The sequence below is a fragment of the Fukomys damarensis genome, unplaced genomic scaffold, assembly GCF_012274545.1.
Source record: "Fukomys damarensis isolate Sample0158 unplaced genomic scaffold, DMR_v1.0_HiC HiC_scaffold_6, whole genome shotgun sequence".
NCBI lineage: Eukaryota > Metazoa > Chordata > Mammalia > Rodentia > Bathyergidae > Fukomys > Fukomys damarensis.
In genome coordinates, this window is record NW_022900918.1 from 15,698,277 (window position 1) to 15,723,010 (window position 24,734).

Genomic DNA, 24,734 nt, shown 5'->3' on the forward strand with positions numbered 1-24,734 from the left:
AAAAAAAAAAAAAAAAAAAAACATCAGACATCTATTGTTGATTTGTTTTTTGACAAAGTTGCCAATGACACAGCACAGGGAAAGAACAGCCTCATTAATAAACAAAGTTGAAAAATGTGTATATCCATATGTAGAATGAAATTAGACCCTCATCTCATACCCTATACAAAAATTAACTCCAAGTGGATTGAAGACTTAAATGTAAGACCTAAAACTGTAAAACTACTAGAAGAAAACATAGGGAAAGTTTCATGACATTGAACAATGAATAGTTCACTGCAACTCTCCCAAAGCAAGGCAACAAAAGAAAAATAAACAAATGGTATTTCATCAAAAGAATATCTTCTGTACAGCCAGAAAAATAATCAGTAGAATGAAAGAGACAACCTATAGAATTGGGAAATATTTGAAAACTATATATCTGATAAAATGTTAACATCTAAAATATATGAGAAATCCAAGTACATAACAAGAAAAAAATTAAATTTGGTTAAAAATATGAATAGACATTTCACAAAAGAAGACAAATAGCAGGTATATGAAAAACATGCTCAGCATATGAGTCATCTGAGAAGTACAAATCAAAACCACAATGAGACATCATCTTACTCCAGTTAGAAATGGCTATTATAAAAAAGGGAAAAGATTACAAATGTTGTGAGGATGTGGAAGAAAAGAAAAACTTACACAAATTTGGAAGGAACTTAAGTTAGTACATCCATTGTAGAAAACAATGTTGTAGTTCCTCAAAAAATATAAGTAGACAGGCCGGGGATTTAGTGCAGTGGTTCCCCTGCCTGCCTTGCAAGTGCAAGGTCCCAAGTTCAGTCACTGGAACAAAACAAAAACAAAACAAACAAACTATATATATGTATACAGAGAGAGAGAGAGAGAGAATTAGCATAGGATCTAGCAATTCCAGTATTGGGTTTATAGCCAAAAGAAGATAATTCAGTATAAGGAAGATATATTTGCACTACTATGTTTATTGCTGTATAATTTACAATAGCCAATGGAGTCAACATAAATGTTTATCAATAAAAAATGGATAAAATTGCTGTATAGCTGGGTGTGATGGCTCACGCCTATAATCCCAGCACTTGGCAGGCTAAGGCAGGAGGACCGCTGTGAGTTTGAGACCAGCCTGAGCTACATAGTGAGTTCCAAGACAGTCTCAACTACATAGTGAGACCCTGTCCCAAAAAAGCAAAGCAAAACAAAAAACTGTGGTATATATACACAGTGGAATAGTATCCAGCCATACAAAGGAAGAAATTCTGTCTTTTATGGCACAAATAAAACAGGACAAGACGGAAGACAGGGTGTTAAGTGTGATAAGTTAGACAAAGAAAGACAAATAGTACAGAGTCTCATTTATGTGGGGAATCTAAAAAAAGAAGGAATTCATAGAAGTAAATAGTAGAAAGGTGATTACCAAGCACCGGAGCCAGGGACATGTTGTGAAAGGCTCCAAACTTTCAGATAAGAAAGAATAAAGTGAGGAGATCTATTGTATAGCACGGTAACTATAATTAATAATGATGTATTGTATTCTTGAAAGTTATTGGCAGAAAATTTTAAGTGTTCTCACTTAAAAATATGTATTTGAAGCAATGCATGTGTTAATTAGCTCAACATAGCCAATCCATAATGTATGCATATTTGAAAACAACATATGTAAGGTGGATGTACAAATTTTCATTTTTCAGTTAGAAATAAAATAAATTTGCCAAGGATTTAGCTCAGTGGTCGGTGGCCTGCCTTGCAAGCACAAGGACCCGAGTTCAATCCCTAGTACCAATAAATAAACAGATAAATAGATAAATAAATAAATAAATAAAATTTTAGAAATATGGGTTTAAACAAACTTTAAATGTACTGTTTCTTATGAAAGTTCTCCTCATTAAAATTCAACTGTATTTTATAAAACTCTTTGAGGCAGTGCTCATTAATATTTAAGGCTTCCTTAAGTTTCCTTTTTCCAGGCAATACTTGGAGAGGTTGTACTTCCACTATAAAAATGCCATCCAGATCTATCGGACAAGGCATAAGATCAGAGCCTTCATCCAAGTGAAGTTTTAACTCTTCAGAATTTGACCTCTGAGGAATTCTTCCATTTTACAGTTCTGCAGTTCTGAACAGACTCACTTATCTCTCACAGTTAGAAAACTGGCAAATGACGAATGAAATAAATGGAGATTTTTGCTTAAGAAAACACAGGACCCATGACATGTTTTCTATTGTTTTTATAAAGGTTTAAAATATATTTCTAAAGGGTATAATGTTAAAACTATAATATTTGCTTACAAAAGACTCATATTAAAAGAATGATGTACATATAAATATAAGCCATTAATACAAACTTCCTGTAAACAAACAAACACACAGGCACAAACCAAGGAAACTCGGGATTGGTTCCCAACCTTCTTTTCCAATTTTCCTCACTCCTGTACTCCCGCAAAGCAGACAGAGCCACCACATTCTGTATTTCAGCACAGGCCTATGCAGCAGACCACACTGCCCCACCTTCTATTCCTCCCAAACTCGAACATCCTCTCAATCCCAGCTTTCAAGTCATTTCTGCATCTCGACCCAGCTTTGAAGCCAGCCTGTCTGCTCTCACTGCCACCTTGTTAGCACAGAAGTGTTTCCCTTAGAGCAAGAGTCACCTTGTACTGGAACTATGTATTCATGTGTCTCCGTTTCAACCCCCTGCTGGAGCATTTTCTTAACTGTCTTCAGTGTTGGGGAAATACCAGCTGAAGTAAAGTTAGTTAACCCTTTATGGAAATTTTAGAAAAAGACCCTAAAAGCTCTAGATGCTGAGCGTTATAACAGTAAAGTTCATAGCTTTTGGACTAAATTTTAAGTCTGTGTATTATATATGATCATTTGATTACTTGACTTAATTTCTTTACCTATGAAATGGGATGATTGCAGGCATATGCCCTTTTCACAGAAATAGTAAGATTAATGAGCTAAGATCTATAAAATAGATTGATATTCTCAAATAAAATAACTTGGATTATTACAGCTCATATAATTATTAAGAGTAGTTAATATTATAAGTTATATACTAGCTGTGATAATAGCCAATAGTGATTTATGAGATCATAGTAATTCTTGCAAAGCATCCTGAGGGGTAATAAATACCACAAGAGTAAAGCTTGAGTGGTTGTGAACATATACTCCTAAAATGGTTATTACCTCATAACTCAAAATCCCTGTGCCTTTTATTCCTTGTAGTTAGAAGCTGCTCACAGGATCAAGTTGGTTTTTCAAGTCCTAGCCAGTCCAGTTTTATTGGTAAGACTCTAAGTGTGACTGTCTCCTTGCTTAAAATAAGCAGAGGATTGGACTGTTTGAGTTTGGGAAAGACCATAGACATCTTCTGATCCAGTGGTTCTCAAGTCTAGCTGTGTTTTAGAATCACTGGAGTACATTAAAAATTACTACTGCTACTACTACTATGTAGCCTAAAATAAAAGGACTAAAAATTTGGGTTTAAAGCATAGGCATGTTTTGAGAGCCTACATTGTATTTTAATGTGAGTGTCTTGGATCTTATCCAGATTTCTGTATTTCAGCTGTCATACATAGAGGTACAGAGGTGATCAGTGGACAAAAAGGCTATTAGGATTCAGCCCATATGCCCACTCTGATAGATCAGTGGTGGCTTCCTGAAATGATCACTGAGAAGATTCCTGAGGCTGCCCATGGCAGGACAGAGTGTGCTGACTGATAACAATGTCCAAGCTGAAGATAAGGCTCAAGTGTACAGTGTTCAGGATAGACAAACCTGTGACCCTGTGCTACTCTGTTCACTTCCTCATGGTAGACCCTCTCTCATCCTTAGAGTTTTTCTATTGAGTGGAAGTCAAGGATGGGGAGTAAAGGATAGGAGTCCCTCTTTTCAGTACTGTATATCACTGTGTATCATGCTTAAACTTTGGGAGGAAGGAAAGAACATCTGGAAAGGAAAGGCAGGCAAGTAGGTATATTCACTCTTCTCTCTTTCTCCTCTCTCATTGTGCCATCACCCCGCCCATTTCTTGACTGATATATGATCATCCTAAGTCAGATCTGTGATTAGTCTACATGTTTTTTTTCCAGTTTGTGTACTTCAGCTCATTGCTATGTTGTCCAAAATATTCATAGTATTGTTAGAAATAGACCTTTTTATAAAAACGTTGATTTTACCCCAGAATATGGGAAGGGGTTATTTTGGTCCCCTAAAACATTCCAAAGCTTGCTGGGATAGAAGACCACTTTTTAAAAATTTTTCTAATCCTTTGTGGATTGACAATTTTGTAAAATACAATAAAAATTATTACTAGAAAAAATGAAATAAAAAACTTAATGACATATAGAATTGCTATGCACCATTTTCGGAGGTACTAGGAGACATATTTTAACCAAACTCTAGGCTTTTAAGAACACTAATGACAATATACACTTACAAATAAATTTAATATGCATATGCATAATCATGTAAGGTGCTTTGGTTCTCTATTTTTTAAGTACTCTCTATCTGGATAACTTTATATAATTAGAGATGGCTGATAATTAATATTATACCTCCGTGCAGAGGAATACACACAACATTTGGTGCAGACTAGAGAGGAGAGCGCACTTAAGCCCGCCATCTTGAGTAGCGAACCACTGTGTTCTAGTTTGCAGTTCATTCCAGGGACTTTGGGAAGGCTGGCTGTCCTCTGGGAAGTGCTGTGGTTTCTCTCAAGTGTCACTAAACTTTTCTGTAAAAGTCCAGATAGTACATATTTTAGATTTTGCTTTCCAAATATAATATCTGTTACATATTCTTCTGTTTGGTTTGTCTTTACAGCTCTTTAAAAATGTGCAAACAACTCTTAGTAGCTGTCTACAAAAGATGTGGGGTGTATTCGCTTACAGGCTATGGCCTATCAAACCCCGATTCATCTCCTGCTTTAACTGGGAATCTGGGTGTTTTTCTATTCAATAACATTGTTATTTATTATCTATTGTTGTGCAAAAATACTACATGCAAACTTATTTATTGGATAATATAGCAGCATTTATTATTCCACAGTTCTGAGGGAGAAATAAGGTGCAGCTTGCCTGGGTGCCCCTAGCTCTCAGTTCATGAGGATCAGGGGAGCTGAGAACTGGGGCTCCTGACCCTTCAGAAGTCTTGGATGGTAGTGAAGAGCCACAACCAAGGTCACTCGTGGAGTTCTGGGCACTCCTAAGTCTCCCACCCTGTGGACTCTGCATGAGTCTGCCTCTTGGACAGCAGCTGACTTCCCTCACAGTGAGCAATCTGAGAGAGTGATAGAAAACAAATGGCTTTTCTGGTGTGAACAAGCTATAATAGTACATGAGATTCTAATGAGACAAGTGACAATGTGGAATGGGAAGAAAAGGGCTAAAGGTGTAGGGAAAGTGGGAAGGGTAAGGGAAAGGCAATAAGGGAAAGAAAAAATAGGAGAAAATGGAAATAAAGTGTTTGTAAGTGGGGAGGAGGCGGGGTGAAGGGAGGACAGGGACAAGGGGAAAAAATGAGAACCAAGACCTGTCATGTAAAGGCACAAGATCCCAATGATGAATGTAACTGTACTGTATACCTAAAATGTACCAATAAACTCAATGAGAAAAAAAAAGAAACCAAACAAAACACAAACACAGGTTTTTTTATCACCTGATCTCAGAAGCCATGTCCCTTCACATCTGTTGTAGAGAGCAGTCAATCAGTTCTGCCATACTCTAAAGAAAGTGTTTTTTCAGGGTCTTAAGTACTAGAAGCCAGTAATCATTGGAGGCCTTCTGAATTTGTCTATCCCAGTAGCCAAGTCTCTTTTCTTTTTTTTTCCTCATTGAGTTTATTGGTACATTTTAGGTATACAATGCAGTTACGTTTATTATTGGGAACTTGTGCCTTTACATGACAGATCTTAGTTCTCATTTTTCTCCATACCTTGCCCTCCCTTCACCCCCTCCTCCCTTCCATATTTATAAATACTTTATTTCCATTTTTTCATTTTCTCATATTTTTTTTAATTTTCTCTTATTTCCTTTCCCCTACCCTCCCACTTTCCCTACACCCTTAGCCCTTTTCTTCCTATTTCATATAGTCAATTATACCATTAGGATCTTATTTACAAATATAATTTTTCACACCAGAGAAACTATTCGGTATTTACACATATTTGACTTACTTATTTCACTTAAGAGTATAACCTCAATAAGCATCCATTTTCCTATGAATGACTCTAGCTTCTCATTTTTTATGGCTGAGTAGTACTCCATTTTATAGAGAAACTACATATTCTCAAATGGCTGACAAAGGAGCCAACCATCCTCATTGGAGGCAAGATAGCCTCTTTAATAAATGGTGTTGGAAAAACTGGATCTCAACCTGCCAAAGATTAAAACTAGACCCTTATCTTTCACCATGTGCTAAACTAAAATCCAAGTGGATTAAAGATCTAAATAATATTTAGAAAAAAAAGAGTCACTAAATTTTCTGGAAGATAAATTAGGCAGAACTCTTGAAGACATTGACATAGGAAAAGACTTTATGAACAAATCCTCAGTAGCACGGGAACTAGCAGAAAGAATCAACAACTGGGATCTCATCTTATTAAAAAGTTTCTGTACTACAAAAGAAACCAACAGTAGAACTAAGAGACAACCTACAATGTGGGAAAAAAGTTTTACCAGCTGCTCCTCAGACAAGGGACTATTATCTAGAATATATAAAGAACTCAAAAAATTAGCCTGCCAAATATAAAGACCTGATCCAAAAATGGGCATCTGAAATGAACAGATATTTGTCAGATAAAGAAGTAAAAGCAGCAAGTAAATATATGAAAAAATGTTCCACATCACTGGTCATTCGAGAGATGCAAATGAAAACAACACTGAGATTCCACCTCACCCCACAAAGAATGGCTGCTATCAAGAAACCAACCAATAACAAATGTTGGTGGGGTTGTGGGGAGAAAGGAACCCTTCTCCATTTTTGGTGCGAGTGCAGACTGGTGAAACCACTGTGGAAATCAATATGGAGATACCTCAAAGAGCTGAGACTAGAGGTTCCATTGGACCCAGCCATCCCTCTGCTGGGTATCTTTCCAAAAGAACTAAAAGAATCATGTCACAGTGATGTATGTGCACCCATTGTTTATAGCGGCACAGTTTGTAATAGCTAAAACTTGGAAACAGCCCATTTGCCCATCAGTTGGAGACTGGATAAAGAAGATGGTCATTTTTCCAAGTCTCTTCATCTGTTCCAGAAGAATACAAATCATCCTGCTATGATTCTAAAATACCTCCTGGTTTGTATAATAATTATTGTGTAATTATTGCAAGCAGCAGTATGATGTATGTGAAGATAAGTTTGAAAAACACATTAGGAATTTTCATTTTTGCCTAGTTGATTATTACACAAAAATTCTAAATTTTTAAAGAGTAGGAAATTATTTTAGTATTCATGGAAGTAGCAGTAAAACTAAGATATGAGACCTAGGAATAGTTTTTTGATCAATGCTATCACTAGTTCCTTGAATGGCTTTCTGTGTTTTCCTGACATAATCTAGTTTAACCCTTACAACAATCATCTGAAGTGGTTTAATTTGATTCTACCAGATGAAGAAACTGAGGAAGGCATAAGCACCTTCATCTAAATTACAGAGCTAACTGATGATGGAGTTAGAGTTCAGAACTGGTATTCTGGCCACAATGACCTTACTATCTTTGACACATACCATGATCTGATGATACAAAAGTAAATGGATGATGGTAATAGTCTTTATTATGTCACAATGCTAGCTAGAAACCTGCATAAAAAACCTTTCTGAAAAATAGTTTAAGGTGAACATTGGCCTAAATAACAGTTTAAATTAATGGAAAGAATTTCATCTTTAATATTTTTGATTTTCTACTGAATATCATGGAGAAAAAGCAGGCAATGAAAATTTATTTCTGCTTCTACAAAGGTGCTTTCCTAAGAAGGTAGCCACTTTTTAAAAATTCTAGATCTAGATCCTTATGTAGATCTATAGCCTATACCCTATACCTTATGGCCTTATTAACTGCTATAGTCCCAAGAAAATCCTCACTGTCAAAAGCAAAGATCCCAGTATTTAAAGTGCCTGAAAATACACAGTCTTGATAAACAGTTTATGGAATGATCTATGAATTCTTTTTTTTCAGCTTTAATTGAGTTTATTGGTACATTTTAGGGATACAGTACAGTTACATTCATTGTTGGGATCTTGTACCTCTACATGACAAGTCTTGATTCTCATTTTTTCCCCTTGTCCCTGCCCTCCCTTCACCCCCTCCTCCCCTCCCCATCTACAAACACTTTATTTTCATCTTTTCATTCTCTCACATTTTTTTCTTTTCCCTTTTTACTCTTCCCCTACCCATCCCACCTTCCCTACACCTTTAGCTCCTTTCTTCCCATTTCTAAATGTCAGTAATCTTATTAGAATCTTATGCATTGTTGCAGATTATTCACACCAGGGAAACTATTCAGTATTTACACATGTGTGACTTATTTATTTCACTTAGGAGTATATCTTCAATATGAATTCTTAATCAATATTACTGGATAGAAGTACTGAAGATAAAAACCAACAAAAATAAGTTATTTTAGCATTTGGATGGATTTTAAACTGTTTAAAAAAAAGAATTTGAAATATATTCTTAATTTTCATTATTCTTTTCAAGGACTTTTTTGGACTATATAAATCTTATTCTTGATCAAACTAGTGTTAATTTTAAAAATAATGTATGCAAATATTCATTTGTTTGGGCAGGGGATTTGGCTCAGTGGCACTGCACCTGACTTTCAAGGTCCTGAGTTTGATCCCTAGCACACAAAAAAATTTATTTGCCTAAGTAAAAAAGCTTTTTTAACGACATCATTAATGTGATAGAGTTAACAAGAGTTATTTTAAACAAAATTTTATGTAAGATTATTAGAGATTTATTTTAAAAAAACACAAACTTAAGGCAAAAAGTATCTAAGTGAGGTCAAAAGAACATAGGAGACCTTGTCAAATGTCAGCCAAATAGCACAGTTCTGCCCTTTCGTGGAAGAAGTACTGCCACTCACTCACCAGCCTCCCGGACCACACTGTTTATGAAAGAGACAAACCCCAATGCAGGCTCACCTTTGTGTAAGAGGTACAGAGACGGCCAAACTGAAAGAATGGGGTGGCATTAGAATCTGAAACACAGCTGACAGTTTTAAATGAATAGCTAAATGATTAAATAATAAGGCAACAGTGTAGATGGAGAGTGACTACAGAAATAACATTTTAAATCAAGAGTTTAATGATAAATCCCAGACTATACCCGTGTTTTCTTTCAGACTTTGTGACTCCATAATGCAAATGATGACTCAGAATTCAAATGGTTAGATTGAGTCTGGTACCTAAGAAAGATTATTTAAGCCCCATTGATTACAGATTTTCTCATTTGTAGCTTAATGATAATATCCATTATCAGAGGCTGATCAATCCTCTCACTTCCTAGAAAGGGGGCTGGAGAGGGCTAAAGAGAAAAAGACAATACAGGCTTCTGTATTTTCAAAGTATATGGTCAGTGCCTCAGAGAGGGCAAAGACCACGACACTCCAACCTTGGCACTATTTATTGGGTTCATAGGGACTAACAGATGACTCCCAGGGCAGCAATAATTCTAAATTGATGAGGATCTTGTAATCAGAGGAAATATGAGATGACTAGGAGGTAGCAGCAGTCCTAGGACCTTGAGGATCTTATGCTGATGAGGATCTTAGGTCCATGATGAATTTATGTTGATTAGGACAGTGAGGTGACCAAAACATTCTTACCACAGTAGGTAGGATGAGTTAAGCTGATAAGGAACTTGTCCTTCCCCGGGTGAAAACTTATCTTTTTGTATTTCATTAGCTGATATAATCTTGCCCTTGAGCATCACAGCATCCAGGACTACTGAGGCCACAGACAGCCCTAACTTTAATTTAATTTTGAAAGGATTTTTCCCTAAAATTATGTGAAATTGCTCCTGACAATCTATGATCCAAGTTAGTCAGTTACATGTGAGTGTGTGTGACATGTAATAGTCATTTAGGTTAATTTTTCTCCCTGAACTCCTTTCTAGTAACAACTTCTTTAGTCTTCTCGTCACAATTATAGGGAACTTCTGCTGTCTGTTTTTAGTTCAGTACTTTTATGGTATACCTGTGAGCACTACAGGACATCATTCTGCGTGAGATATTGTTGAGGAATTTAGCCAAAGAATGGCCTAGATTCCTGACCCGCTAGCAATGAACAAAGTTCACACTGAAGACTTTCCCAGTCACACAACTCAAGAGGAGGAGTGGCCTCCACCTAGCAATGAGGTGAGTTAATTGAATGGGTTAATATTCAAATGTGGAAGAAATACAAATGCCACTATTAAGTAAAGGTACAAGATCCCGGTAATGAATGTAACTGTACTGTATACCTAGAATGTACCAATAAACTCAATAAAAAGAAAAACAATAAAGAAAATGAAAGCAGGAGGCTCCAGGTGCCACACGTGACATTTGGATTTGCTAGATGCTTTCCTGCTTGATGGGATCAGGTTGGAGTTCAGTCAACCCAATGCTTTATTTCCCATTACTCAGAATAAAGCCAGGAAAGAGAGTAACAGCAAAAGCAGCTGAGGCCTAGGAAATGACTCAGAATCATAACTGTCAAGACAAGAACCCAGGTCCCTCACCTCTTTAAAGTTGCCTTTTCAAATACGAGTGCCTGATTTGTTGTCATATTAAATTAATTGTATGACAAAGTCAGCAAGTTGCTTTCGATGTCATATAATCACAATTTCACATTTATCTATTTTCTGGGGGTGCAAAAGATGTGTGCAGTAACCCATGCAGTAACTATTAGGAAACACAGATGAAGTAGTCCTATCTGGGAAGATGATTATGGTCACTCCTTAACTGCTCACTGAAACCGCTGTCCACCCAGGGCCTCTCTGTGCATCAACTTCTGGCCACAAACCTTTCATTTCTCTTCTAATAGCTTTTGCACAGTAAGAAGTACACTCATCAATAATGCACATTTTTCAGGCATAGTAAAAATGTTTGTGAAAGGCTATTAATGCAAAAGCAAAATGCCCACATTGCAAACACTAAGCCCCCATTTATTTTAACATTTTTTTGAAAGTACTTAAAACTAAACCTGCATTAAAAAATATAATAATAGAAGAAGGTCAGTGGAAGGACTGGCAAAAGTGCACCATTTGAAAAACTTAGAAGTTCAGGAATTTGACCAATAAACAGTATTGGTTTCTTTGATTTAAAAAAATAATACACCTGATCTTTTCTGGAATAAATAGTAAGGGTGTTAAAAATATTCATGAGCAAAGATCCAGCCCCAAAAGTTTTCAAAAACAGCACTCTTTAACTGTAGAGTTGTAAAGCCCCAGAAAAGTGGGGCATATGATGGCAGAAGTGACAGACACTTAACACTAGTGGTAATGGTTCCATTATAATGAGAGAAACTATTGCTTGGAACCAGAACAGCTATATTCTTCTCTCAGCTTCCCCAGTCCCCACACCCCTGGAGTACCATTCAAGACAGTGATGAACTGTGGTCTCAATTCCCTTATTAGCTGTAAGACCTAAAAATTATATGTGCAATTAAAAGGCAAAATGCTGATATTACTCATAGGAAGCCCTTTGTACATTAGCAAGGTACAAAAGTCTGCTGACACTTTGCAACAGAGATAGTCAGCAGGGCAGAAGATTAATAGAGCCTCATAAATTTGCAGAGTGAATACAGTAGATGGGGCAGAATAAGCATGTTGTGTTAGAGATAAATAAAGGGCATGGTCAGCTTGACAAAACATTAAACAAGAAACACAACCAGTCCTTTCACACAATTTGCTTGGCTGGCATTAGTCTGTTTTATATAACTACACATAATTACCCCACAGCAGTTGCTGCTGACGTCACAAAGACCTCCAGCATGACCCAGAGAAAGGACATGGGGAAAACCACCCATTCTGATGGGTTACACATCTGATATGTTGTGCTGCCCTGTCTGGCTAGTTTTGCAACCAAAGTCCTTGATGGCAAAGTGGCATCTCATCCCCGGCCATTCCTTTAATGGGCTGCAGTTCATTTCTTTGTGCTTGGATCTTTTGAATGAAAACAAGGGATCATACTAATATTCCACAGCGACACACACACACACACCACACACACACACACACGTATACCTTGTAAAGCTACTCATCACTGTTATTTTTGGGATTTATGTAATAGGAGATGTTTTTGTTTTTTAAATGCACATGTCTAATGACTAATTAAATGAGTTCTAGTCACACTTTCTTCGTTATTACCAGCTGAGGAATGATGTCTTCTATATGTTGATTAGATATAAGGGAACCTCAAATAATTTCAAATTTACATTCTCTTTTAATTCTCAAAAAAAAAGAATCTTATTTTATCACCTATGTGTGAAAAGTGATATGAAAAGCCTTCTTGGGAATAATCTATCTTGCCAAAAACAACAACAAAAAAAATTTAACCATTTTCCTGTTTCAGTAGAACCTATCTCCTAAGTTGTATTCATTTTAAAAGGCCCGAACTTTGGCTATATTCTGTATGTTTCTAAAAATGTAGCAAGGCTCATTGTTGTGGAGAACATGAAGTAGTTTCAAAGGAAAATTTAACTTTTATGTAGCTAGGTAGGACAGAGAACAATAGTCATGCTATACCGTCATGAGATGAAAATGCTGTGAAATAAATCAGACATACAAGCTTAACTATTGCATGGCTTCTCTTATATAAGAAGCCCAAAATATGCACAATTTAAAGAGCAAAATAAAAGATAATCATATGAAATAGGGAGATAGATCATTTACAAGTAGAAAGGGGATCAAGAGAGGGGAGAGGAAGAGGGGAAGTAAAAAATACTAAGATGCATTATATATTTGTACCAACTCCCCATAATGAATGTAAGCATTATGTACTATATATATGTACTAATAAAAATTTCGAAAAGGAAAAGGAAAATCAGTCCAAGAATTTCCAATGTGAGAAGACCTAGGAGACCCCCAGAGAACTGTGCAAAGGCCAGTTAGCATACTCCTGTCCTCCTGAGATAGAATTCTATTTAAGATCTAGGGAACTTGGTCTCCAAATTAATCTCCCACTCATTTGTGCCCCAGTCTCCACATTAGAAGAGGAGTCTGGCCAAAGACACCGTAAGAAATTTTTAGAATTCGGTGCTTTAAAGACTGACTACCCAAGGAAACTGTTCATTATGTGGGCATTTGGGAGATTCAAGTGTATTTTTGACTCCTTTGGTTTTCTTGGATAGAATTGATAGATTTAGATATATGGATGTCCTCCTCGGGGTTAGCTTACTTGCTATTTAGATTTAATAAATTCCAGATTACCACAAACTTCTTTTGTACTTAAAAAAAGTTTCGTTTTATTTTCTCTGAAGGACATTATGGGCTTTTGTCCTGGGGAGAACACTGTCCCTTCCAAGAAAATCCTCTGTACATGCCCTGGAACAATGACTTGTATGAATTAGTCCTCTGTCTAAATTTAGGAGCTGCACAGAAGCCCTAAGATTATCAAGTTTGGTTACTTAAAAATAAAAGGACCAAGTTTCAGTTTTCAAAACTGAAAGACCAAAGAATAAATGGAATATGGTTTGAGAAAATATTTAGCTTTAAAGCTTATTGTTAAGATGATAATTTTTTATTGTATAGTCCCTCAGCAATAAGCTTTAAAGAAAGGAAGAATCCAGATATGGAATCCAGTGGAACATTTATTTGGCCCCAAGTGCATCTTTTATAGCACAGCAGATGAACCTTCCACAACCTCCCCCCACAGCGACAGAGAATTATAGCCATACATGACTCCCTACTCACAAATTTCTCCTCATACATACTCATAAGCATCTCTAGTATATACCTAGGGTGTTATTTTTCATGGCATGATTTTCTCAACTGCAATGGTCTAATAAAGAAGCAATCACTTGTTCCTACTTAATATTATGTGTCTCCTCTTCTCTCCTGAGTGTGTTGAGGGCAATCTGTTAAAATGGTCGGCCTTTAGGCTCTAACTTTCAGGTGAATGTCCCTGGATCTAGGAAATGTTTCAGAACTGAAGTCCATGAGAACTCTGTAAGATGCCTTGGGTTGGAAATATACCTTAGTGCCCTACTTAACAAGAACTATACTTAAATAGAACTCCCACCTCTAACTTCCATATTCTGTTATTAATAAACAAGCCTGAGTTCTTTGAAAGCCTTTTTTTTTTCTCTCTTAGAATTTATGAACTAAATAATGCACCCTCGCTAAGGGAATAAGCTTGCCACAGATTTATTGCAAGTAACATTAAGGAACCACAACCATTCACATGTTTAAATAAGGTTACTAATCAGACTGTACATTGTTCACCATGTCCTGGATCCTCTTGGCAAAAGCCTCATCTAAAAATAACGACGTCCCATTAACAGGAGATGGGGCACTTGCTACTTCAAGATGAATGATACGTCAAGATTCAAGTCCTTTGTTAACCCTAGTAATCTGCTGTAAATATAACCCTTTTGACCAGGCATTTGGAATGAATAAAAATAAATCTCTCATGACATTAAACCACAGAAATTAGGAGTGTTTTGCCTTTTTCTCTTCTTTCCCTCGTGTACATACTTGCCTACATAAGCATATACACATAGACTGTAAACAGAGCTAAAGCTAATTGTCATCAGCAAATGGTGTTAGATGTAGAAGAAAAACGTCAATATAATTGGAGATATTTCATGGAAAAACAGAAAGAAAATGTATTTTATGTGCTGTATGAGATAAAGCCTGGAAAATACAGACTTTAAAATGAAATAATAAAGTGATCACATCAAATGTATTCTCTATCACTGAGATCTGAAAAAATAGAATATCATACTTGGAAATGACCTTATGATAAAACTAGCTGTCTTTTCACCTAGTATGAGGAAGCCTTTTAGAAAACTTTCCAAAAGTAGGTTGTCCATTTCTTGGTGGGACATCCCCAGTGAGTGATAAGGAATTTACTATCCTAAAAGCAGCCCTTCATGTTATTAATAAGCCCTTTTCTACTTCTTCCTGTAAACTGTAGAATTTTTTGACCAGGTTACAAGATTTGACAAATCATTATGTGAATTTGAAAAGCGTTCTTCGGTTTAGGAGGAAAGGCTCAAATGGTTAGGCATATGCCTTCATCTGTTTTATGCTGCTGTAACAAATTAGTTTAGAATTACAAAGAGAAGAGCTTTCTTTTACTAACAGTCCTGGTGGCTGGAAGGTGCAAATAGCAAGTAACAGTGTCTGGTAAGGCCCTGCTTGTATTACACACAGTGAATATGGAAAATGAAGCAGGGATATGTGAAAGACACCAAGAGTAAGAGGTGATCTTGCCTTGTGGCAGCATATTCTCAGAGTAATGGATCTAATCCTGTGAGACTTAACCCATTCCTGAGAAATGGGCATGAATCCCTCCTGAGGGTACAAGATCCCAACTCCCTGTTGAAGGCCTCCCTCTCTGTCAACATTCTTACCCTGGGACCAAGCTTCTACACGAGTGTTGGTGGGAACAGTTCATACATAAACCAAAGGCAATGTGGAAGAATGATTCTTCCAAAAGAAGATACCTGTGAGCGGTCCCTGGTACAGGATTTGGATAATGAGTAATGTGTTGAATTCACCTTGTGCCAGTCTCAATAAGAACATAAGACTCCGTCTTCTTTAGTTTTTCAAGTTTTGTAAAGATATTTCTCTCTCACTCCAACCCTTCCACTTTGTACTATTTGCTCCTCACGTATCCAACTCGATGATATAATTTATAACAATGTGTTTTTAGTCAACATGATTCCTTAAAGGCAAGAATTTCAAGGTGTTTCCTATACCATCTATCATACTCATATATTCATTTAAAAAAACATTACTGAGCAGCCCACTAGGCTCTGGAGACAAAGCAAAGTAGATCCTACTCTCAAGGAATTTATTTTGTAATGGGAGGAACAATTCAGTAATTGATTATTAAAGTACAGTGGTAAGAACTCACACAGGATTCAGTGAGGATATGGATAAATGCCAATATAAATATAAATATAAATAAAATTATAGGAGGAGTTTTCAAAGACAGATGACACCAGATCACCTTTGATCATAAAGTCCTTTTAATATGGTCTCTGTGACTATCTTTCAGGGAGTTTTTCTCAGCATGCAATCAGGAGATGAAGGACTAGAAAAGCAGGCAGAATCCTGGAAATTAAGTATTTAGTATGCTTCAAATTTATCCTTAATATGTCAGGTGTTATGAAGTAATTATATGCAGGCAATAACGAAATGACTTTTGTACTTTGCAATATAATTTTCTGAGAGCTGCACAGAGAGTTGGTATCACCTGGGAAAGAAGTGAGGAGAATGTGAATTGATGTGGACCTGCCAAAAGGAAGAAAGGCTGTGAGGAGAGAGCTTGGAGAAATACGTAGCGAGAAGCCATAGGCTCTGGTCATGATGGACTGTGTTGGGGGAGGGGGGAGGGGGAGACTGCCGGTGTCTTCATCTGAGGCACTGGAAGGGTCCCAGCATCCAGGAGCTGGAGGAGAGGTATGTTTCGGAGAGGAAAGCTGATCCATTCAAATTTGCCCCTTCAGGGTCTAAAGAATCCATGCGATGTCTGGTTAGAAAAGCCAAGCAAGAGATTAAATAAATTCTCATAAAATTCCATAGGCTATGCAGTAGCTTTAGATGTCCAAAGTGACAGCTGAAGTCACGAGTGTATATAAAGTCACCAAGAACAAAGTGTTCATGGAAAAAATATGGCAAGTGTTACTATGGATTGAGTTGCAGCATCTCAAGATTCATATGGTTAAGTCTTAACTTTCAGTACAAATGACTTACTTTTATTTGGAAATAAGGTTATTCCAAATGCAATCAGTTGAATGAGGAAGAGACCATTTTGAAATAAGGTCCCCTATCCAATATTACTGGTGGACTTATACAAAGGGGAAATTTGAACCCAGATAGCCACATAGACTAGAATCATATTATGATGAAGGCAAACATTCAGATAATGCTTGTATGAGCCAAGGAAAACCAAAGAGAGACATTGAACAGATTCTCCCTCAAAGCCCTCAGGAGGTACCAACTCTGCCAGCACCTCTTTTGCACTTTTAACCTCCAGAACTGTGGAAAATTATTTTTTTGGTATAAGCCAGTTTGAGACACTTTGGTATGGCAGCCCTAGAAAATTAATACAAGAACTGATGCTTGACAAACACATAGAAGGAAAATGAACAGGAAGCACCATAAGAAAGCCAAAAACCAAAATCTTGGGCAAGAAGAAGCCATAAGGAAGAAGAGGTGGTTTCTTGGCAACAGAAAGAACTGTGAATGGAAAATTGAGTCTCTACCCTCATGGAACATGAGGGTGCAAGTCTACAGGTATCAGCTGCTGATGTGGGAATGGGATACCTGGTCAATCAGGGAGTTAAATCTTGGATCTCATTTTGGTCCCTGAACTGTATTTAATCTGAGACACTATGATATACTTCTTTTCCTCTTGTTAAGGGGCGTCCTAATTTTCTAACTCTGAGATCTGGTCTCCTAATTAAGAGGTCCTTCTTCCTTATATTTAAGTATTACTGTGTATCACTGTGGAACAAATACTCTAAAACTTAAAGCCTTTAAATAACAAATATTTGCATTTTAAGGTTTTTATGAGTAAGAATCTGGGTACAGCTTAGCTTAGTACACGTGCCCTGCTTCTTCACATTACAGACCAGAAATTGGCCAGGGTTGTGGAATCTTTTTAAGGCTCAGCAGGAGAATCCAATTCTAAGATCACTCATTTTGTGTTTGACAGGATTCAGTTCTTCAAGGTTGTTGTACTAAGAATCTCTCTGGCTGTTGGCGAGAGGGCTCCATAAATTCCTTGCCAAGTGGACTTCTTCATAGAGCAGCTATTATGACAGCTGACCTCAAAACAAGCAAGAAAGATAGCAAAAGAGTATGGAAATATAAAAGTCTCTGTATTTTTATAATCTAATTTCAGAAGTAAAAACCTATCACTTTTGATGCATTTAATTCATTAGAAACCTTTTACTGAAACCAGATGGTGATGAGATGAGAGTGATCAGGAGTGGTAAAGTCGATGTAGTATCATTTTTCACAATGCTTGATATATCAGTTTTCTATTGTTGCAATGACAAACCATTGTAAACTTAGGGTCTTAAAACAATACACAGTTATTACCTTACAGTCAGAACATCCAAAATCTTAAAAGAATACATACAGGTACATTCCTTCTAGGGGCTCTAGTGCATAATCTGGTTTCTTGCATTTCCCAGCCTCCAGAAGCTGCCGAGTTCCTTGGTTTATAGCCTCTCCCTCCATTTTTGAGTCCAGAAGTGTTGCATCTTTGAAGTGTTTCCCTCTCTCCTCTGCTTCTAATATTGTATCTCTTCTCTGACTTATCTGCCTGCTCTTCATAAGAGCCCTTGTGACAGATGGAAGTAGAATAATCTCTCTCAAATTCCTTAACTTAATCATACTGGAAAGTACCTTTGGCTATGTAAAGTGACATATTCAGTTTCTGGAGACTGGTTTGTAAACAATGCAGGAGAGAATTATTTTGTCTCCTCAAATCAGCTAAAGTAAGAAGAAAGAGGATCATATCTGGAGCGCAGAGTTCAGGAAGAGTGTTTTGTAAATTATAAACTTGTCTGTTTTATCTTATGATAGGCTCTGCAGCTGCATAGATGAACAATTCATTCTTTTTTATCAATTGACTCACAGTACTACTGAGTCTATAAATAGTAAATGAGGCTAAATAATGTCTGAGGGTTCCTACTGTTTAAAATTACTCCAAATATTAAGGGTAAAAGTGTGTACAAATATTTGATGATTGACTGTGAGATCAAACCTCTCAAATGAATGTTTGTTTTCCTTTTTGCCCAGCTGAATTACTGACTTCTGATCAAGTATTTGGAATTTATCTTTTTGCTTAGGTAATTGGAGTCTGCATTTTTAAATCAATGCATGGACAGTCAGTTGCAAAATTTAGTTCTCATGACTACAGATGGTAGAGCATTGATAGAAAATGGACATTTTATTTATATAACTTTAAATCTGGAGGTTATTAGGCAGTAAAACTGTCTTTGGATATCACTACCTATTTATAAAATATGTCATTTTCAGTTTAGGCTTACTAGGCCTATTCTTTTCCTGCAATAAAATGAATACTTTCTGCTCTAAAAATGAAATGCATGTTCATGAGGTAATTGAAATATTTAATAGAAACATACAAACACAGTGGACTGCTGTTACCATACAATAAATAACACACATGGATTAAGAATAGTCAGAGTGCATTCCAGAGGGGCTAAAGCATCAAGTGTGTTAATCAGCAAAGACATTTCTAATAAATGTGAGAATCTGGTGATTAGTGACGAAACTTTTTCCTGCACAGCAGATGAATAATTTGAAAGAAGCTCCTAAAATACCAAGGAAAACGTAGTCTGTTTTGACCATCCTTGGGGTAACAATAAGTATATGTAACTCCTACTACAGTTAAGGAAATTATAAGTTAATTATGCAAGTCAAAGAGACTCCCATAACTATGTACAGATATATTTGCAATTATAGGAAAGTCACTATGAAGTTGCAAAATTACTAAAATAATGGAACATATTTAAAATGTCTGAGGAAGTAAATCATAGGAAGAATTTCCTAATTTTCTTCCAAGGAAGGAGTTTAAATACTCTCTTCTCAAATAGATTCATTCATAGGAAAATGGATACATATTGAAGATATACTCCTAAGTGAAATAAATAAGGCGCACATGTCTAAATAACGAATAGTTTCCCTGGTGTGAATAATCTGCAATTATACAGAAGATCCTAATAAGATTACTGACATTTAGAAATGGGAAGAAAGGAGCTAAAGGTGTAGGGAAGGTGGGATGGGTAGGGGAAGGGTAATAAGGGAAAAGAAAAAAATGTGAGATAATGAAAAGATGGAAATAAAGTGTTTGTAGATGGGGAGGGGAGGAGGGGGTGAAGGGAGGAGATCCCAACAGAATGTAACTGTACTGTATCCCTAAAATGTACCAATAAACTCAATTAAAGCTGAAAAAAAATACTCTCTTCTCATGCCCTCTTATACCCCAATTTTATTATAAAGCTTTTTAAACATAAAGTTTAAAGACATCATTTTTAATCTACTTGATTTATCATCTATCTACCCATCATCCATTAGTTTGCCAAAGCTTCTTTTAAAAAAGTTACCAGTTACATTTGGAGAGGGTTTAAATGATCGCGCTGGAAGATACCTTAGATATATGATTTTTGGTGTGGGAGGCAGGAGAGAAAGCTGTAGAAAGGTCTCACCTGCCTCCCTACACATGAATCATGGCCTTGTTACTGAAGTTTGTATTGTGGCAACAGAAATGTGGTCAGAGCTGTAGGCCTGTGTAATGTTTTACATTAATAATTACATTAATAATCCTCTAGGTCCAATTGAGCATCTCATTGCCTTTTATCTCCCAGTTTCCCTAACTCATGTCCTTCTTTCTAATCAGAATGGCTATGTCACTGACTCAAGAAAAGACCACTTTATGGGTGCCTTCACTTTTTAATTTCTTTTTCCTTGAAAAATTGAAAATTTCCTCTCCTATATTAATTTAACCTACTTTTAAAAGTTCACTAAGCTCACAAACTTCTTCTTTTTGAGGTCTTTCCAGATTATATGTTCTTGTTGCTGTCTTGTTTTCTGGGAATTTCCTTTTGTAAGCACACGTGCATGCATGTCTTTGGGCACACATGTGTGTGTTTGTGTGTGTGCACTCAGGTGCATTTAAGTCTACATTGTACAGTTTTCACAATGAAACAAAACATTTTTATTTTGTAAAGACTTACCTAATTTGACTTTTTATTTGTGAGATTGTTGTTAAGCGCTTTCACTTTCTGTCCATAGCACATTGTAACCCTCTGTCAAAACTTGTCTGACAGGGCCAGGATTTAGCTCAGTGGTTCTGCTGGGAAAAACAAACAAACAAACAAACAAGCAAACAAACAAACTTGTCTGCCAGGCTGATTTATATTCACACCAGACCAAGAACTCAATATGAGCAAAGGGCAGTCAGTGAATCTCTGACTCCTTGTCACAGTCTTTCACCATGAGGTTAATGTTTTTATACTTAGAAGCAGTTCTAGGGAAAGAAAACTACAAATCAAGTTATTGCTAGCCTACCCATTTATAACATTTTTTTTCTGATGAGTATATAATTATATTAGTAATTTTCCAGTTTTTTCCTCTGATCCATTTTTCCACTTTTGCAGGTCTGCTTTGCATTCGTGGGAAAGGATCCTGAAAATGGTTTCCTGTCATTTCTGGTTTTCTGCCAGGTTCAGCAAGTGGGAGCCACTGATTAGAGAATACAGAATGAAAGGAAGGGAACGTGTCTCTTCACCCCACACTTTTGTTGGGCTAATGTCTTTGACAGAGCAGTATCTTTTCCATCATTTCAGTTCCTGTCAAACCTCATCTTCTTCTGTGTTTTCTTCTTAAGCATGGCAGCTTCCAACTTGTTCCAAAGTCCTGCCTTCACTGCTTAGTTCTAAGATCTAGTCATACCTTCTCATCTCCGTATCTTTTCAACCTTTGGGATTTTTGCTGTTGATGATCTCCGGGTTGCCTCATAGTCCTCTGTTTGGCTTTTTGGCCCTCCCAACACCTCTCTATCTAATTCCACATATTAAATTTCTTCTATTGAATTACCTCGCCCAGGGTCTGTTTGCCTGACTGAACTGTGACTGAAACCATATCAGGGTCTCATATCTCCTTTCTTCCACCAGAAAGCACTGTAGCACTTTGGTATGTCTGAGAGAGATATACCAAGGTGCTTAAAAGGACATGGAATTTAAGAATTTGTCCTGGATGAAAGAAAAAAACCTTACACACAATTAATGAATGTCTATGAGCTCAATTTAGGTCGTGTCCAATAGCCGCACCTGAATGTTGTTTTGTTTTGGTCATGTCATTAATCTGAGGCTTTCCCAACTCTGAAACAGTTGTGGTTTTCTCACTTGTCTTGAATATATTTCTGCATACTGTACAATGATGTGGTGTTTAACTTAATAGAGTGGAGGTGAAAGCAAGTTAGTACTTCTATCCCCCAAATAATTGTGTCTTTCATTCTTTCTTGGCACAAAAGAGGTACTAACAGAAAATAAGTTCACTAAGGGAAACAGAAACTCTAAGATAAAGTATACGTGGACAGGGAAGAAAAAAGAGACTGAAAAAAATGGAGCCCAAAGACTGGACAAGTGCAAGACATGATAATGAGCCAACCGCTCTTTGAGATCCATGCCTAGGCTTCATTTGGAAACTGTATTTTCTCAGGCACAGCTCCTGCATGTCGGCTTTCAGCGGTTGGCAGCTCTCCAGTTTAGCACTTCATTTCACACCACAGCTCTCATTTTCAAATATTGACTTGAGAAGTTAGTCTCCCTGGTGCCAGCTCAATTTCTTAACATTATTGCATTTAAAACTTTGATTATTATGATGTACTATTGGGGGTTCCAGTTATCAGACTAAATTCATCTTTATGGAATTTCTTTTATTGTAGGTCACCAAATGTACCAACTTATATATAGCCTTACATAAAGGATGCTAAATCCATTTTGCAAAGATTTGTATTTTAAAAGTACTTGAATTATACACATTATTAGGGATGATGAATGTTATGTAACTGGACACATTGTAAATAAAATTATGTTTCCCATTTTAGATGCAAAAAAAGTCCACTTTTAGTATTTTAGAAGCAGAACATCTTCACCAGTCTGACATTAGAAAACACACTCTGTATTTGATGAGGGCTTGTGAAAGAGGTGGACTGTATGATAAAAGGAAAGCAAAATTAATATTAATGAGCTGGTAATGGCTTTTTAAAAGAATGAGTGCAATATTAACACATTTATTAAATGTGAAAAAAATTAGTAATTGCCAAGGAGAGCAATACATTTTCATAAAATGCTCAAATTGTTGTGATAGAAATTGTAGAAATTGGCATTGGACTTTAAACACACAATTCATGAAAATTAAGAGAAACTTCTTGAGACATTTATTGTGTATAACAATTTAAATTATAATTGTTTCCTCTTTTTTTCCATTTTACTCTTAGGTAGTCCTAAGAGCAAATTGTTGAGGAAATAAGACAGATGGATTGTTTAATGGAATGATTAATAAAAGATCATGCATTTGATTATTAAAAATTAGAGTTGGCAAAATGAACAAGGCAGTGAAAACAGTGAAACATTACGTATAAAGTCTTAAAAATTTTCCTTTAGGAGACTACACTTCCTGACAGGACATTTTCAAGGGAGAACAAAAGAGGATAAGGCAGATATGAGAAGCTGAGTCTAAAACCCAGGGATGTCTGGTGCTATGAGTAGAAGTTTGGCCTTTGTCCATGAGCAGAGAAAGGCCTTCCACAGTCTTCCACTGAGGAGGGATTCCTGGACTAACTGTCACGCTAATAGTTGCAGGGAGGATGGACTGAAATGTAGAGTGCGGCAAACAAACAAACAAACAAACAAAAAACCTCAGAAGCGATTGTAGTAATCCATGGGAGAGTTGCGTTGATGAAGGCTAAATTAAGACAATGGAAATAGAAGTGGTAAATGGATTGTGAGGAGAGATTTCATAAATATTTAAGAATTGAAATTAAGATTATTTATGTTCCTCAAAATAAATCCCATGAACAAATAGTTTTAATGCATATCAATAGAAGTAAAATATGGATAAATATGGGCTGGCAACAACTAAAAATATTTCCATAATTTTACTTGGGTTTCATTAGAAAATAGATGTACTCAGCACAAAGTAATCATTAAACAAGAATATCAGAAAATTTTTTGTCTCTTCTACGTATGTGTAAATCTCACCTCTGAATCATTTAGCCATGATTTGATCCTTCACATGTCTGCCACCTCTCTTCATGGGCCGTCCTTCCATTATTGTACAGAGATGTTATTATTAGCTATTTTTGCTTTGTGTTAACCAGAACTTGTATCTTGTTGAATAAAGCTTCCACTCTTTTGATCGTTTTTTTTTTGTCATATCAAAAATCTAAATTTCCATTCTTTAGCTATTTAAAGATCATTCTAATTACTCCATTAAATTTTCTTTGGCTAATCATCTACAGCTTCTTAATTTTCATTTTCAAACTCTCTATTCATGTTATCCTTCTCTAGTGGCAATGCCCTTATCATATTGTGATGCAAAGTCCACAGTATTTTAGAGGTGGTCACATCAGCATGGGTGATTCAGATAGAAGGTCAGAATTCATAAGTATATCTCAAGGCCTTACCTCTTTGCCCTCCCAGATAGTAACTGATACTGTAGGTTATCTTTACTGCCTTCCCCTTGTTCTATCACAGGGTCCTTATAGATTTTAAGATTTAATAGAATTATTATTGAAGACCAAAGAACTTAAATTAGCATTAGAAATATTTTATTTGTATTCATGTTTGAATTATCTTCAGTCTTCAGAGAATAGCAAGAAACAGTCTCACAAAATCTTGGGTAATGCTTTGACTCCTACCAACAGCAGTAAATGACTCCTTGTAGAATAATTAAATTAGCATTAGGGCAAGGGAATTCAATGTACAGAATTCAATGCTCAGTTAATCCCAAAATATATAGCTC